Source organism: Podarcis cretensis, assembly GCF_951804945.1.
Source record: "Podarcis cretensis genome assembly, chromosome: 1".
In the NCBI taxonomy this organism is placed as follows: Eukaryota; Metazoa; Chordata; class Lepidosauria; order Squamata; family Lacertidae; genus Podarcis; species Podarcis cretensis.
The window spans coordinates 42,699,004-42,712,674 of NC_137170.1; the positions used below are offsets into that span (position 1 = coordinate 42,699,004).

Below are 13,671 nucleotides of genomic sequence, written 5' to 3' on the forward strand. Positions count from 1 at the left end.
TGTAGCCTCCTATATTTGTGCATGCAGTATTAAGTCTTTTGCTCCATTCAGATAGATTTTGGTATTAATAAACAACAAATACAAGTACAACCACAGTGGTTGAGCAGTCAGCAGATTTCATTTAATTCCAAAAAGGTCTGCTCCAAGTGTCATTGTCAATTTATTACAGTAGCTTTGATTCTTCTCACTTCTGTACCAACTGGCACTCAGCAAAATGTGGATCTATTAAATGTGATTGATGCTTGGTATCCTTGCATGAAATTGGAATGATACAACTTTTTCATTTCATTGTTTGATTAGCTTTGGTAATTTCCTCCAAAGGCTTGAGGCACATAAGATAGTCACATAGTCATGAAGTACGATTGTGTGACTCATGGTAGCAGAAATTATTGTAGCGTCTCGCAGGAGAAACACAGCTGCAACGCATTTCAATCTGTTTAAATGCTTGAGAAACAGATTGGAAGCAGCAGTTCAGTTTTTAGCCGCTCCATGTCCCTGGTGTGTTGATGGAGTCATATTTACTTAATGATGTTAGTTATGAGTATTTCATCTGCTTTAATTCCAGTGGCTTTGATGCTCTGGTTTGCCAACCTGGGGAAGCTATCAAGCTGCCTGAGGCTGCATATTGATTTTACAGGGCAATACAAAATGAAAGATTCTGTATTTATTATTATTTTTATTTATCTGCAGTAGTTCAGTACCACATGCTTAACTGTCAAGGGAGCAAAGAGTGGATGGTTGGCATTCATATTTCAATTGCTTGAGCTTCAGTTACAAATCAGTGACACTCTGGAGACTACGCTTACCCTCTAGCACCCATCCTGCAGCATTCTGTCCTACTGCTCCTGGAAGTTCCTGACATAGACTTGTTTATCTGTGCCCTTGTTAAGCTGGGGGAAGTTTTCCATCCGAGGCAGTCTAAAAATGCAATGGATTACACACGTGCAGGTTCTTCCTTCTAATTTTGATTTTGATTTGGCTCAATGCTCTGTGTGGTTTTCCTTATTTCTCAAAGGCAGATCACTACCCTGTGATCATCTCAAGTTGCTGCACGGAGAGATTCGGTTAGGTTTCCTCTGCGGCTGTCTTTGTAGCAAATTCAGCATTGCTGAAAGCAGTTTCCTTAAAAAAATGTAAAAAATAGTGGTAATCAGACCTAACTTCTGCATATGAGCTGTTGACTGTCTGCCACACCAGACACTCACGCGGTGGCTTGGTAGAAGAACTTCTTGTACTAGTCTTGCATGGAGGAACATGTGAAAGGAGTATCCTGATAATACTTCTAGTTGTCTTAATTTGCTTCATCTTGTTTTGTTTGGGGCCAGTCCAGATCAAGGTAACTATTCACAAGGTGGAAGATTCTGTATTTTATTGCTGGTTCTTTCTCTGTACTACATGCTGCTTTTTAGGGCCATTTCACACACTAAATTATGAAAGTAATGCCTCTTGATGGAGACTGGTTGCAGCACTAATGGGAGGTAAAGAAATTTTGGTGTTTTCCCCATACCTTCATCTGGTGGGAGGGGGGAACGTCCATGTTAAGAGCATTACAACCATAAAGGTAAAGGTAAAGGTACCCCTGCCCGTACGGGCCAGTCTTGACAGACTCCGGGGTTGTGCGCCCATCTCACTTAAGAGGCCAGGGGCCAGCGCTGTCCGGAGACACTTCCGGGTCACGTGGCCAGAGTGACATCGCTGCTCTGGCAAGCCAGAGCCGCACACGGAAACGCCGTTTACCTTCCCGCTGGTAAGCGGTCCCTATTTATCTACTTGCACCCGGAGGTGCTTTCGAACTGCTAGGTTGGCAGGCGCTGGGACCGAGCAGCGGGAGCGCACCCCGCCGCAGGGATTCGAACCGGCAAGCCCTAGGCGCTGAGGCTTTAACCCACAGCGCCACCTGCGTCCCATTACAACCATAAGGATGTTGAATTCTTAAAGAATAGAAACCTTTCCTAGCAAACACAACCTGAAAAAACACAACCTGAAGCAGCTATAACCCGAGGTAGGACTGTAGTAGTAATAATAATAATAATAGTTGTTGTTGTTGTTGTTGTTAAAGTCTGCATCACTGTGAGGCACTAAATAACATCTATTAGGCATTCAACCAGAGCTCACTTCCCTCATCCCCATAAGGAGAGTTGGATACTATCATTACTTTTAGTGGGCCATTTGATCTGTGATTGCTCGCTCACACTTGCAACTCATTATTTTCCACAATGTAGAATTAACTTCTGGAATGTGCTGCAACAAGATGTGCTGATGACTCTTGGTTTAGTTAATATTAAAGGAAGATTAGGCAAAATTCATGGAGGATAGCTCCATCTGTCAATTGCCATCAGCTACAATAGGTACGTGAAAGCTCCATGCTCAGAAGCAATGTATTTCTGAATGCCAATTAAGGGGGGGGGGGACACAAACAACTAATGGGGTTCCTGTGTTCATGCCCCACATGTGGTCTTCCTGTATGCACCCAACTGGCCTCCATGGGCAACAGGATGGTGCCCTTGTCCTTATTCTGCAAGTCTTATGTTATTCTCTGTAAAACAGGTGCCTGTTGTAACTTTGCTGCGTTGGCAAGCTGGCAGTCAGCTATGCGTTACAAGAAAAAGAAAACAGAACTGGTAATAACAGATTTGGTGGTAAGGATTGCCCTTTTTTAAGGTTAAAGGAGGAACCAAATTTCAGTGTATATCAACCACATATATAATTATCATTCCAGCTGCAAATAAATATATCCCCATGGTGGTTAGAAAAGGGTGTCTCTTTGTTAGGGTCTCATTTCTTCATATGAGACTACAGACAATAATAATGCTGGCATTTTTGCCATCAGCTGTCACATTTCCAGAAAACGATATAAATATGCAACCGTTTTCAAGGCAGTTACTTTGTGTGCACAGCTCAGTGATTTCCAAATCCTTTGGTTGGTTTACTCATTTGAAGCCAACGCTTTTAGCTGAAATTCTTCCATCTCTCTGTCTCCCCAATTGCAGACGTCAATACCAATTTCAATTCTTGAACACCCACAATGATGGAACTTCACCTTATTCCAAACAGTGTGTGATTGAAGATGCAGGTCATCTCCAAATGACGTATTTATTGAGCATTCATCCTGATTTCTTTGCAAAGCGTTTGCACAGAAATTATACAACCCACTGTTTTACAGAGCATTCTTCATGATTGGTTTGTGTTAGGGTTGTACATTTTTTATACTACTCTAGTGCATTTTCCCGTCACCTCCCTTATCATATTGTACAACGAGTGCTTCACTTCTCTTTAATAGGGCAAACCCGAATTTTCTGATATGCGATTGTATCCCTCCTGCAAAATAGTGGCAGTCTGAAGGTAACCTAGGACACAATGTCCCAGATGTCGTGCGCATGTATTAAAAATGTTGAAAACCAAAATTGAGAACCCGTGTGTAAGGGGCACTTAATGACCTCTGCATCAAATAATGAATTGCAAGGTTTAGTAAGGAGAGAACATAAGAATTAGTCTCATGAACACGATAACAGCAGGCCGCTATTATATGCTGGGAAGTGGTATTTCTAAACCAAACCAAAAGTAAGTGAATGGATGGGAAATTCTGGTAAGTAATTGTTGTGACAAAAGGGAAAAAAGGCAACGACAAGGTAATTTTACAGCAAGTTAGAATCCACTTATTGAATATTATAGGAATCTATCTCTATCTATCATCTATCTATCTATCTATCTATCTATCTATCTATCTATCTATCATCTATCTATCTATCTATCTATCTATCATCTATCTATCTATCTATCTATCTATCATCTATCTATCTATCTATCTATCTATCTATCTATCTATCTATCTCTATCTATCATCATTTATGAAGTAAAATTGCATGAATGCATGAGCTATAATGGGTCAAATACCACTGAGAACTTTTAGGTCATCTTCTCAAAGCATCTCAAATGCAGTGCCATTTAGTGGGGGGTAGGGCACACAATCAGAGCTAATCTACATACCATATTTTGGCTGGGGAAACTCAACCAGATGGTTGGGAAATAAATAAATAAATAAATAAATAAATAAATAAATAAATAAATAATATTTTAAATCAGTACTTTACCAACTACTGTCCTTCTTAACGCTGCAACACACAAATCATGCAAACTGGTATTACCACACTGCAAAACTAAGTTTTGAAGAATTTGTACAGTTTGACCTGTTCTTTCCTTGGGAGAACTGAAAGCCAAATGTTGCCAGTGGTCATGAAGCAATGCACCATTAGAACCACCCAGTATATAAATTCATGCTGAGAGGATGGCTGCCAAAAATTAAGCAGCTATATTATTGCTGCGTATTAAGCCAGCTGCCCATTGGTTACCTGAATGAAAGAACTTTGTTTTCTCTCTCTCCTGTATTTTCCTTAAACTGGTATTGCAGCAAAAATGGGGGGAAATCCAAGTACAATATATCCTTGAGAGTGGACACTCAAAGGAGCACACTGTGCACCTTCATAAAACATACTGAAATAATTAGTTTTATTTATCAGAGAACAAATACATACCCCAAAGAAGTTGACTGCTGCAACGATTGCCAAGAACATCTGAACTTGGATTTTCCATACCTCAGGCCTACCTTAAACAAAAGCTACCAAACAAGGTTCAGCCAGAATTTTACAGAGCATGCAATACTAGAAGACAAATAACAACAAAAAATAATCCAATTTTCAAAATAATAATTAATTGATGCACCATCAAGGACTGGTGGATCACTTTCTTTGTTTTTAAGGTATGCTCAAGCCTTCTAAAAGTAACATTAGATTTTAGCATTTTTTGGGGGGGGGCAATATGAAAGCTGTATTAAAAATGCTTTGCTGGTGTGGATAGCATAATGCATAGCTGTCAACTTTTCCCTTTTCTTGCGAGGAATCCTATTCGGAATAAGGGAATTTCCCTTAAAAAAAGGGAAAGCGTATTCTCCAATAAATGAGAGCACGTGTTGCGGTGTGGGCCACCAGGCCAGGCCTCTTGTTGCCAGGCAGGTTAATAATTGTTGCCTGGCATCATGATTGGGTAACCGGGTTGCTGGGGCAAATTGTATGTTGCAAATTGGGTGGGAGGGACCATAGTCTTTAAATATTGGTGCACTCTGGTTTCTCTTTCTCTTTGCAGAGTGCATCAGATCAGGAGCAATCTTCTCATGTCTGGTTACATTTCTTTATTTTCCCCCTTCTTTTGAATCCTCTCTAGTTCCTTAATTAATCTAATTTCCCTTTTTTCCTGTTTGATTTCTCACCCCACCCCTTACCCTGCCTGTGGGAAGATTTTCCCTGTATCTGTGGCTTGCCTTTCCCTATAGGGAGAGAGCCCCCATTAGGAGCTTTCTTTTGCAAAAAAGTTTTCCCCATTTTTTGCCTGTTTAATTGTGGGGCTAGTCAGGGCTGTTCCCAGCTCGGCTGGTATCATCTTTCGTTTATAGTATCCCCAAAGGTTGGCTTTATTTTGGGTGCATGCAGTGCTGTTGGCCGAGTTTTAATCTAGCCTTGGGCGGGCACTCTATATTGAGTTCCTTTAATATTGCAATGAGACTATAAAAGGCAGAGAGCTGAAGCAGGGAGGCCTTCACGGCCTGCTCGGCCTGCACATATTTTTCAAGCCTAAGCCTGCTACAGTTAGCAGTACAGTAAATTGTTAAGTCTCTGTGACATGTGACTCATTCTCTCTATTAAGAATGTATCTGTTTGTTTGCAGGCTCACTTGTTGCTAATGTATATCTTAGGCAGACAGAGTGGAGCCAGAGGCTATCTGTGCCTCCAATGAGCACTCTTTGTATGCTCTTTAACTATGCTGTTTCTGAACAAGTTTATTTTCTTCAAGTTTGTTTTGCCCTGATAATGGCAACTGCCATTTTAGAGGCGAGCCATTGTGGCTTAGTGGCTAGAGTACAGGACTAGGACCTGGGAGACAGGGTTCATATCCCCCACTTAGCCATTGTTATAACAAAGCAAAACAAGCTGCTCCTTTTGGACTATTTTGTTGCTGGGTAGTTTGGCCCATTTGTGATATTGCTCCCAAAAAGAACTCTGGGTTTCTTGAGGAGGTGCTTCCCTCTAAAGGGCTAACAGGGGTACCTGGACAGGCGGTGGGCTGCCTCGAGTTTGTTATCTCATTGGAAACATTTATGCTGGCCTAGCAGGTGATCCTAGGGCTTGGCCCGCTTGGCCCTAGAATCTGATGGCCTCTGGCAGCGTTTCTGGCCTGAATAGTGTCCCCATGTGGTGCACAAAGCATTGGTTTCACCTGTTCCTCACATTGTTTAGGTTTTTCTTTTGCAGACTATGACAGGGCCTTTGCAGATGCCTCCAGAGCTTGCCTCTCCTGCAGAGCATGACTTGCTGATGCCCCAGGTGCCTTCTTCCAGAAGGAAGAGTCTTCAGAGGCAGGAAAAAGCGGAGCAGGGATGATGCTTACACCTCCTTGCAGGTAAATCATCCCTGGGCTCTGATGATGATTCAGACATCACCTTGGACCTCTCCAGGGGTCAGGGTGAGGCTGTTTCGGGTCTTTAGGGATCATCCTGGATAGCTCAGCTGGTCAGTGTATGGTGCCAGTAATGCCTAGGTTGCAGGATTGGTCCCTGTATGGGACAGCTTTATGCTCCCTCATCACTCTCCCTCATCACTCTACTGGTGGTTCCTTCACTGTGAGAAGCCAAGTTACAGGGAATCAGGTGGAGGGCCTTCTTGGAAGTGGCATCCGCCCTGTGGTACACCCTCCCACCAGATGTCTACTACCAGACTTTTAGAAGACATCTAAGGCAGCCCTGTTTAGGGAAGCTTTTAATGTTTGATGCATTACTGTATTTTAATTTTGTTGGAAGCTGCCCAGAGTGGCTGGGGAAGCCCAGCCAGATGGGCGGGTACAAATAGATGATGATGATGTTTATTACTGTTGTTGTTGATGATGATGTTTATTACTGTTGCTGTTGTTGTTGTTGTTGTTGTTGTTGTTATTATTATATTGTGGGAGAGTGGACTAGATGATCCTCGGAGTCCCTTCTAACCCCATTATTCTATAAGTGGTAATTCACTATGATGGGAATGTTAGATGCAGGGCTGCCATCACCCCCTCAGCTCGCTAGGATCGCAGGAACAGGGACATGTGGACCACTTGCGCAGCTCCACATTTTAAATGGAAATTCCCTGAGCAATAGAACCTGAAGCTGGTATGCAGGAAGCTGGCCCGGTGGCAGCTTTGTTGGGACTTCTTTAGGGTTTCTGGCCAGTGTTGGCCCTGTAAATTTACACATCATGGTGGCAACACAAGGCAGGGCATCTTGCCCAAGCGGGGGCTGGCAAGCAATAACTCAATACCTCTCGCCCCTATTTCCATAAAAATATCCTCCTTGAAAGCCTGGCTAAAAGGTTATCTAGATGGGTCAGTGGTTTTGTGCTTGTGGGAAGGGTTTTCCCAAGGTTTGGGATTCCTCTGGCTTTTCAACCAGTGGCTCAGAATACAGCAACTCAAAAGCCAGTCAGAGAGCTACCTGCGGTAGCAAGTAAGAAGGTTAGGAAGCAGCTTTCATTGGGACGTTTGGTGGGATCCCCTTGATTCTTCTCCTATTCCTGATTTTCATTTATCCCCTTTGGGGATCGTCCCTAAGAAAGCCCCATATAATCCATATTTATCGCATCCCAAAGGCACCTCAGTGAATGACTCTCTGGAATTTGTTCTGTGAAATATGCATCTTTGGATCAGGCAGTTGAGCTTACCAACAAATTGGAAGTGGGCCTGGTTGGCATTATGCGATATTGAATTGGCTGTTAGGCTGCTGCTGGTGCACCCTCAAGATTATAACTAGTTGGGCTTTAATTGGATGGTCCTTACATTGAAAAGGCGATGCCAATGTGTTGCGCTATAGGCTGTGCAACACTCGAGTCCTTTAGCGTCTTTCTGGATTGAACATCGCGAGTCAAGACTCGTTTAACTGGGGGTACCATTATTTGGATTATCTCACTGGCTGGTTCGTGTGACACCAGCCCCTGCTTGGGCTTACTGGACGCCCCCTTTTTATTCCCTGAGGAGCTGGGTGTTCCGTTGGCAGTGGATAGGACAGTGGCTCCTACTGCCCCCTTTAATGTATTTAGGGGCTAGCTGGATATTGTTGCTCATACCTCTGCTTGCCTGTGGAAAAGCTGTTTGCCGTGAAGGACGTTATTCTTGTAATACTTCCTCTGATAGCAAATGTTGCTTTGTCAGATTCTATCATTGCTAAGTCAGTTAAAAAAAAAAAAATTGGCATGCAGGGTGGTTGTTCCAGGCTGCCCCTTCCATTCCTGCTCGGCCAGGTGGCCTCATGGTCCGGGGTCCCTTCATCATCCTGTACAGTGGCCTTGAGCCTGGCAGGGCAAGGCTATCTCATGTGACCTAACTTTTCTTGAGTTCTCCCCATTGTAGTGTCAGCGCACATCTGGACTGAGGAGTACAGGGACCGTTGGGTCTGCCTTGGTCTGATAACCAGGCAGTGTGAGGGTCCTGGCAAAATGGTCCTCATGCTTTGGCAGAGTCTCCGCCCCCTTTTATGTGCTTTCCAGCTGCACTGCTTAAGGTGTAATATTGCGTTTCTGCTCGCTTTATTACGGGATCATCTAATGTTTTCGCTGTCACTCTATCCCGTTTTCAGTTGGAGAGCTTCAGGTCCTGGGCTCCGGACGCCCAGCTATAGCCGGATTTGCTGAAGCTCCCGTGGCGCTTTGGCAACAATTTATAATTAAGAGGAGCAGTAGCTTACATTTCCCCTTCTGCTTTCAGGTCTTATGAGAAGGCCTGGACTGATTCCTTAGCATTTAGCTGGCAGTCCTCAGCCATTCAGAGGAACTTGCCTCCATTCTCTGAGCAGGACCTGCAGTAATTGGCCTACCTGCTGCAGATCGGATGCACTGTTAAATCTATCAGAATTCACTCCGCTGCAATGCCTGCTAGAGTAAAGCTTTAATTTTTCAGAGACCCTTCTAAAAGTGTGCCGTGCGCAGGGTCTCGGAAGGTTGGAAAAGACTCCAGCCTTCACAGGACTGCAGGCAGGAAGCCGGTCAATCTTGACCTATGCAGCATCCGCAACAAGTTAAGACTTGTCTCCTGGTTCTAAATCTAGACGAGACATCTTTCAGTATTCCATTGTAATTTTGGTGTACTGAGGGTTGGGGAAATTGTGTTGTAGCCAGCACGGGGCGGAGAGTTTGGAGGCTTATTGCCTCAGGATTTTTCCTTATCTGCTTTGGAGCTTGTCATAAGTGTCTGGAGCTCTAAGTCATACCTAGTGAGCAGGGTTGCCATCATCAGGCTTCCAGTCACGGGTACGGTGGGCCCTTGCCCTGTTATTGGATACAGAAATATTTGGCTTTTTGTTCCCCTGGGGGGCTGGCTCGATCCTAGAAGTTGCTGGTTCTCATGGGTTGCTCCTTCAGGATATATGCGTTCCCCTTTTGGAGTTGAGACTTGTAGTGCGCAACTCCAAAACTGACCAGCTGGGTCGGGGGGAGGTTGTCCGCCTCCCAGCGACTGGGGAGGTGGGCCCATGCCCGGTCAAGGATGTAAGGAAGTACTTGGCCTTGAGACCTCCTGGGGACGGCCCGCTACTCATGCTTGAAAATGGTCACCCTTTGGCGCAACACTACTTCACAAAAGTCATGCGTAAGGCCATCTCTGCTTGTGGGATCTCGGCCTCTGGTTTCGCCCCTCATTCCTTTCACATAGGTGCAGCGACTATGGTGGCCCATTGGGGCTTCTCGGCTGCCAGGATCAAGGATTTGGGACATGGAAATCTGATGCTTTCAAGGGTTATGTGCGAAACAAATGCTGAGTTTGGTACTAATGCTTGTTTGTTTCAACCCTTGTAGATCCCACGCTGGTCCGCATTTGGATAGTGGGACACAGCATCGTTCATTGGGCTGGCAGCAGAGTGAGGCAGTCTGCAAGGGGAGCGTGTCTCGGCCTCCCACAGCACATGCAAGTGTCATGGTTTTCCAGACGCGGAATGTCATGGGGAGAGTTTATGCCGCTGATTGGTCGCCGGCTGCTCTCGGACCTCCCCACCCTATGGCCATAGTGGTGCAGCTGGGGGGAAATGATGTGGCAACTATTGATTGCCTTGCTTTGCGCACCTCAATCCAAAAAGGGATTTGGAGGCATTGGCAGCCTTTTTACCTTCAGTGAGAATATTTGGTCTCACCTGTTGCAGAGGCAAACCTGGCGCGGTGTTTCCCGCCCGGAGGCCGCTGAGAAGGCCAGGATATGCATTAACTCTGCAGTGTGCAAGAAGGTTTTGGAGCTGGGTGGGCTGGTTATTCCCCACCCCAGCATTTATTTCAAGGCGGCAGCCCTTTACCGGGCGGATGGAGTGCACCTTTCTGATTTGGGGAATGATTTGGTTGGATGCTGTGGCTAAAAAATTAGGTTCCTGGTTGGGTTTGTGAGTGGTTGGCGGCGAGCGTTAAAGCTCGGGTGGCGGTTAGGCATTGGTTATAATATGCTGGTGGTGGAGGGGTTCAGGCGGTGCCTGCCCCTCCTATTGCGCTGAAGGGAATTCCGTTAAAGGAATCCTGGGGCTTGCCATGATTTCGTCCAATCCCTGTTATGGGACCAGGGCCGCCCAATCCCTGTTATGGGAATCCTTGTTATAGGACCGGGCAGGCAAGCTTTCGGGGAGCTGCTGGGGTGAGCGGCGTGGGTCCGACGCTTAGCTCAAATGACCCCCAGTTTGACTTTCTCTTCTACTGGCTACCGATCGGACCTCGGGATGTCAGTTCTGTCCCAGGCGGGGGGACAGATAGTCATAACCAATGTCTAAACAACCACTCACTGATTTTGTATTTTAATGAAGTTGTGGCCAAAATAGTGCCCAAAAACCAAAACTAAAATCACGTGTTATGTGTGAAGTTATTTGAGGGGTGGCCTGGGGACCTACACACGCAAAAGTTGACAGCTATGATAATGGGGAAAATATGTGTTGAATGAAATAAGAAAATGATGTTTCTATGTCCATGAAAAAATCTATTTATTTCTATCAGCTCTGTTTCATGTGGATTGTTTGAGTTTTAACCAACTTGAAAGGCTTGGACGCAGCAAACATAAAAAGTAGTTCTTCCCCTGTGCCCTATCTAATGTCTTATCATGGCCTCTGTGAACGGCTAGGTAAATAAGCCTCTTTCAGGCTATTTCCTATGAACCTCTGATCCTTAATCATGCAAAAGAGAAAGAAAGCAGAGGAAAGGCACTTGTAATGCAAAGGAATACTCTGGAAAATGGTAAAACTTCACACTTGCATTGAAGGCAACTGAAGCAAGAGCTGCTTTGAGCTTCATACTTGGATATACCCTTGTCATATGCTCTTTGTTTGGCGATAGGCAAGCCTACAAGGGAAGTTTCAAAAGCTTTGGCAAGGCTGGCCACTCTAGAGGCTTATGAAAACACAAATAACTTGAGGGTTGAGTGCATGGGTAGGCAAACTAAGGCCTGGGGGCTGAATGTGGCCCAATCACCTTCTAAATCCAGCCCGCGGATGGTCCGGCCCACAGCGTGTTTTTACATGAGTAGAATGTGTCCTTTTATTTAAAATGCATCTCTGGGTTATTTGTGGGGCACTGGAATTCGTTCACCCCCCCAAAAAAATATAGTCCCGCCCAAGGTCTGAGGGACAGTGGACCAGCTCCCTGCTGAAAAAGTTTGCTGACCCCTGGTTGAGTGTTTCAAAACAGATTCAGGCTGTTTTGTGTGGGTTGTTGGTGGTCAGTTTAATGCTAGTAAGAGGATGGGGGCTTCTAGCATTTCTGCATTTGTTACCTGCCTTGCAATGCAATCATCTGCAGATTTACACAGAAGTAGGCTCTTCTATGTTCTGTGGACCTTAGTCCTTAGTGTCTTTGGGATTGCAGCTTGAATCTATCTGTATGCGCTAAACAAAAACCAGATTTGTCATTGACTTTGCCAGAGCTAGCATGACAGGGTATGTTATCTCAGGTGGGTTGTGGTCACTGCCCGCCCTCCTCATCTGGTCCTTGCTGCAGAGGCAGACTTTGGTTATATGGTGCACTGAGCGAGGACAACATTTGGCACTCCTTAACTTTGAGTAGGTACCTGTATAAATATAGGTGGTGGTGGTTATTTTGCATGCCCTTGGCTCGGCACCTTATGCAGGGAAACTTCCTGCACCACCCTAAATCTGGCGCTGCTTCCACCACCACTTTTCCCCACCTTCTCCATTCCCTGCTGCCTCTCCCTCAGTCATCCTCCTTCCAGCTGTGCATCCCTGCTGTGTCGTCCTCATCCCCATAGGCGCTATCTATGCGGGGCCGTGGGGGCCCAGGCACCCACAAATTATCAACGAAGGGGCAGGGCCCAAAAAAGTTCTATGTGGCAGGGCATGCATGCCATGGGGCGTGCTGATCCCAACTGCGCACATGTGCATGCCACGGTGATGTCGGCATGCCCCGGGCCCCTTCTGGTGCGGTGGCAAGGCAGTGTGCCTGCTCACCACTCAATACCACAATGGTGGGAAATACTGTGTAAAGTTTAACAGCATCTATTAAGCGTAAGTAAAGTAAAGGGACCCCTGACCATTAGGTCCAGTCGTGCCTGACTCTGGGGTTGTGGCGCTCATCTCGCTTTATTGGCCGAGGGAGCCGGCGTACAGCTTCCAGGTCATGTGGCCAGCATGACTAAGCTGCTTCTGGTGAACCAGAGCAGCGCACGGAAACGCCGTTTACCTTCCCGCTGGAGCGGTACCTATTTATCTACTTGCACTTTGATGTGCTTTCAAACTGCTAGGTTGGCAGGGACTCCGTCGTGGGAATTCGAACCGCCGACCTTCTGATTGGCAAGTCCTAGGCTCTGTGGTTTAACCCACAGCGCCACCTGCGTCCCTTCTATTAAGCATAGTAAAGTGCATTAGACTGCTAACCTGTCTTTGCTGCAGGTGGTGATGCTTTGGCAGTGATTCAGGCGTTCACTGTTTCCACCTTGACCACAATGTTTCCCTTTGAGGAAGGGCTCCTACCTCAAAGTGAGAAGTATTGGACCTGGAGACATTTTTAGGACCACTGCAGACTGCATCCCTGCAGCAGCGGCAGCAGTGGTGTTCCATAGTAAGCACACAAGCAGTGGAGGCAACAGGTGACAGGGTGGCGGTTAGTTGACAGCCATGGTGTTGGTGTTGGTGGCAGGAAGACAAGACCATGGGAGCCTCATCCGCCACCCTGTGTCACATGCCTCACCTGACCTTGCAGCGGAGAAAAAGGGCACAATATTTTATTTAAGTGCTCCAATGCTGTATGCTTTTTTTGTATTGTGTCCAAATTTCTTCTGAAAGCCAGTGACTTCGAGTATATAAAGGCTATACTGAGCTACTTGGCCACATGGCAGTTTTGGAACAAATCCGTTATACTGGATGACTCATGACTCTAGCTCTTTTCTTTGGGGGGTGGGGGTGGGAGTCCTAATTTAGTAAAAAAAAATACTCAATTTCATCTTATCCCAAGAGTAGTAGTAAATATGAAAGTTTTTACATGAACAAAATGGCCACTTTCAAACACTTGCTCTAAGAACTAATTACAGTGGTACCTCAGGTTAAGTACTTAATTCGTTCCGGAGGTCCGTACTTAACCTGAAACTGTTCTTAACTTGAAGCACCCTTTAGCTAATGGGGCCTCC

At 45.6% G+C, this 13,671-nt stretch overlaps 1 long non-coding RNA gene across 1 annotated transcript; it reads right to left on the reverse strand.

Moving 5' to 3' along the window:
• Window positions 1-991: 991 nt before the first annotated feature.
• On the reverse strand, window positions 992-13,068 carry LOC307213645. The gene is made up of 3 exons (XR_013837604.1): window positions 12,923-13,068; window positions 4,533-4,615; window positions 992-1,122 (listed from the first exon to the last, which is right to left on the reverse strand). It is a non-coding gene; the product is annotated as an uncharacterized lncRNA (long non-coding RNA).
• Window positions 13,069-13,671: the final 603 nt, after the last annotated feature.